This window comes from Periplaneta americana, chromosome 5 (assembly GCF_040183065.1).
Source record: "Periplaneta americana isolate PAMFEO1 chromosome 5, P.americana_PAMFEO1_priV1, whole genome shotgun sequence".
Classification (NCBI taxonomy): domain Eukaryota; kingdom Metazoa; phylum Arthropoda; class Insecta; order Blattodea; family Blattidae; genus Periplaneta; species Periplaneta americana.
In genome coordinates, this window is record NC_091121.1 from 85,569,139 (window position 1) to 85,573,385 (window position 4,247).

General features: G+C 38.6%; 3 non-coding genes across 3 annotated transcripts; all 3 read left to right on the forward strand.

The window, feature by feature from the left end:
- Positions 1-687: 687 nt before the first annotated feature.
- TRNAK-CUU (transfer RNA lysine (anticodon CUU)) lies at positions 688-759 on the forward strand. Its single transcript has one exon. It is a non-coding gene; the product is annotated as a tRNA-Lys (tRNA).
- Positions 760-972: 213 nt separating this feature from the next.
- On the forward strand, positions 973-1,044 carry TRNAK-CUU (transfer RNA lysine (anticodon CUU)). Its single transcript has one exon. It is a non-coding gene; the product is annotated as a tRNA-Lys (tRNA).
- Positions 1,045-1,257: 213 nt separating this feature from the next.
- Positions 1,258-1,329, forward strand: TRNAK-CUU (transfer RNA lysine (anticodon CUU)). Its single transcript has one exon. It is a non-coding gene; the product is annotated as a tRNA-Lys (tRNA).
- Positions 1,330-4,247: the final 2,918 nt, after the last annotated feature.

The following is a 4,247-nucleotide window of genomic DNA, read 5'->3' on the forward strand; positions in this document are numbered from 1 at the left end:
CACGATTTAAGCCACACGGAGTTAGTGTGCACTCGAAGTTGGTTGCTTGACGGTTGTCAGCCCACTTTGAGGTCTGTGGATATAGAGGGAAAAAATTGGATCGGTGTCGGTTAGAGTTCCCGGGTAGCTCAGTGGTAGAGCGTTGGTACGTTAAACCAAAGGTCCCGGGTTCGATACCCGGCTCCGGAACAATTTTTCCCTCGAAATTATTCAAATCAACTTTACAGGGAGTTATACCTGAAATCTTGATTTGCATAATACACGTCACTGTTCGTTAACAGAAAACCACAATTTAAGCCACACGGAGTTAGTGTGCACTCGAAGTTGGTTGCTTTACGGTTGTCAGCCCACTTTGAGGTCTGTGGATATAGAGGGAAAAATTGGATCGGTGTCGGTTAGAGTTCCCGGGTAGCTCAGTGGTAGAGCGTTGGTACGTTAAACCAAAGGTCCCGGGTTCGATACCCGGCTCCGGAACAATTTTTCCCTCGAAATTATTCAAATCAACTTTACAGGGAGTTATACCTGAAATCTTGATTTGCATAATACACGTCACTGTTCGTTAACAGACAACCACAATTTAAGCCACACGGAGTTAGTGTGCACTCGAAGTTGGTCGCTTGACGGTTGTCAGCCCACTTTGAGGTCTGTGGATATAGAGGGAAAAATTGGATCGGTGTCGGCTAGAGTTCCCGGGTAGCTCAGTGGTAGAGCGTTGGTACCTTAAACCAAAGGTCCCGGGTTCGATACCCGGCTCCGGAACAATTTTTCCCTCGAAATTATTCAAATCAACTTTACTGGGAGTTATACCTGAAATCTTGATTTGCATAATACACGTCACTGTTCGTTAACAGAAAACCACAATTTAAGCCACACGGAGTTAGTGTGCACTCGAAGTTAGTTGCTTGACGGTTGTCAGCCCACTTTGAGGTCTGTGGATATAGAGGGAAAAATTGGATCGGTGTCGGTTAGAGTTCCCGGGTAGCTCAGTGGTAGAGCGTTGGTACCTTAAACCAAAGGTCCCGGGTTCGATACCCGGCTCCGGAACAATTTTTCCCTCGAAATTATTCAAATCAACTTTACAGGGAGTTATACCTGAAATCTTGATTTGCATAATACACGTCACTGTTCGTCAACAGAAAACCACAATTTAAGCCACACGTAGTTAGTGTGCACTCGAAGTTGGTTGCTTGACGGTTGTCAGCCCACTTTGAGGTCTGTGGATATAGAGGGAAAAATTAGATCGGTGTCGGTTAGAGTTCCCGGGTAGCTCAGTGGTAGAGCGTTGGTACCTTAAACCAAAGGTCCCGGGTTCGATACCCGGCTCCGGAACAATTTTTCCCTCAAAATTATTCAAATCAACTTTACAGGGAGTTATACCTGAAATCTTGATTTGCATAATACACGTCACTGTTCGTTAACAGAAAACCACAATTTAAGCCACACGGAGTTAGTGTGCACTCGAAGTTGGTTGCTTTACGGTTGTCAGCCCACTTTGAGGTCTGTGGATATAGAGGGAAAAATTGGATCGGTGTCGGTTAGAGTTCCCGGGTAGCTCAGTGGTAGAGCGTTGGTACGTTAAACCAAAGGTCCCGGGTTCGATACCCGGCTCCGGAACAATTTTTCCCTCGAAATTATTCAAATCAACTTTACAAGGAGTTATACCTGAAATCTTGATTTTGCTATCTATCTATCTATCTATCTATCTATCTATCTATCTATCTATCTATCTATCTATCTATCTATCTATCTATCTATCTATCTATCTATCTATCTATCTATCTATCTATCTATCTATCTATCTATCTATCTATTTATTTATTTATCTCGTCCCTATGGAAATACTACTAGAGGTTTTTTAACTCTCGTGAACATAGAAACCTTATTGGAGTACTTTGTCCCTTCATTCGCATATGATGCTTGAAGATTGGAGATGGGAAAAGTTATTTTCTCGTAACAGCTCCAACTGTTCCAGTTCCTTGAAAATACTAGGTTCCAAATAACAATACCATATATAACTACACAGGTGCACAGTGGTATCTTGGAACATGCACGTATGACTAGTAACTGATGGAACAGTAGTATTTCGGAACAGGTACGTGCTACTAGTATCTAATGGAACAGTAGTATTTTGGAGCATGCACTCACGACTAGTATCCTAGATCATTTATACCCAGATTGCTCTGCGTTATAGGCTTTGACGGTAACAACTTTTGTCAGGTTTACTATGCTGCCATCTAGTTGTTACATAAGTAGTCACATCATAACTCCCATTTGAATTGCATTAGCGACTGTACTGCCATCTCCTGTTCGTTTACGGCGGACGGGTGGCGATCCTGGTGATTGTTCTCTTCAAAGTGCAACCGATTTTAACATAGGAATGAACAATCTATATGTGATTTGGACTAGTATGTAATGTAACAGTGGTATTTTGGACGCTAAATGACCACATACTTTCCTGTATGCCATGTGATGCAATATGATGTCATAATGAGCTGAGATGTGAATTCGTGGAAAGAAATGTTTTCTAATGCCAAATTGAATTCGTAGATCAGGTTTGTTCGAAGCAGGAAATATAATGTAATTTTAAGTTATGTGTAAATTGGTCACGAAATCGAAGTGGATCCCAATGGTAAATACAAGCTAACCTACGCTTTCTCTTCTGCTCAGCTCAAGTTCACAATTGTGTTCAATTTCTTCAAAAATTAGTAAATAAAAGCTATAATCATTTCGGCCGTGCTAAAATTCATATTAATACCGCCATGAAGAGTAATAATCTCATTGTAATGAAATAGGAAAATTTACCTTTGTATTTTTGTAAATAAAAAAACTTCAACAATGGTCATTTGTCAAAGGAATTGAGTTTAATTTCAAGAATTGATAATGAAAATAAAAATGTAAAATATTTGTAAATAAAACATAACCCATATATTTTCATCTCCCTTGATAAAATTCATAATGCAGTTACTAGACCTACTCTAATACAAGCATTATATTAATAATTGTTTGATAGATTACATCAGCTTCAAGATAATTTGTACATTTTTTTAAGAAGCTCTTCGTATCTTTACTGTTTATCTTTTACTTTAGTTTCTAACATGTCTTTCAGTGCGACGAAAGGATTCCCACTTCTGCTTTCAAACAGTCGCGCCAACTTATATGGGCTCGTGGGGTTCGAGCCCACCTAATAATTTGTCGTGTTATCAATATATTTATGAGATTTATTTAACTTATACCGGTACCTCAAATGTTTGAGCCCACCCAGTGTTTTCTAAAAGTTGGCGCCACTGCTTCCAATAGTGTCAAAGATGTTTTGTTCTGTGGAACAGACGTTGTCATAATGTATTTCCAAAGTCAAACGAGTATTTCGTAACCGCAAGTATTTCGTACTAGCTCAGAATAACACTGTTGTTTTGGAAAGTAGTATTCCAAGGTGTTGTTACTTTTTGGAACAGTTCCAAACAAGGAACTGTTCCAAAATAACATGATGTGAGTCGCTTGTCGCATGGGCAATCTTTTTATTCTTTTATCCATGACCTTAACAAAAAAACATGCGTTTACTAAATACTTTTGCGTTTGTAAAGTAGGCTTTTATTTAATATTAGACTTTATTTCACTAGTTCAATAAAGACTTTACCCCACAGTTTAACAGTGGCGTATACAGGTTTAAGGGCCTGGGCTACCACTGACCCTATTATTACACAAAATATATTTTAAAATCCCTATAATAAAATTCCTTACATATTTATGTGAATTCCAGACGTCTTGATTGGGAAGAAAATACGTTGATGACTTCGTCCTTGAAATTACAGTTGGGCCACTTGCAGAGTTTCTGTAGAAATGACTTTTCAATGGATATTAGTGCCAAGCCGGATAAACGTTCTTGTGTATGAGTTGATCTACAGTAGGATTTTATTCTCTTCAACGCAGAAAATGTTCTTTCTACCGATGCTGACGTAGCTGGTATTGTCACAATTAATGTTGCCAATTTAAGGACTTCAGGAATAACTTGGTTCAGCTGGTTTTCATATATGGCAGATAATATTTCATGGATAGGTTTTTTCGAAAAATCAAAGACTTCTGCTGAATATATTACACTTAATTCATTTTTCAAACGTACTTGATCAAAGTGACTGTTATAGGACTGAAATAATTTGTTTAGTGCCTCATTCGGGAAGTTTTCTCTATAAGCAGAAAATTTTTGAGAATCTAGAAGATGTGTGAACTGAAGCTTTCCATAATCAGAAAAT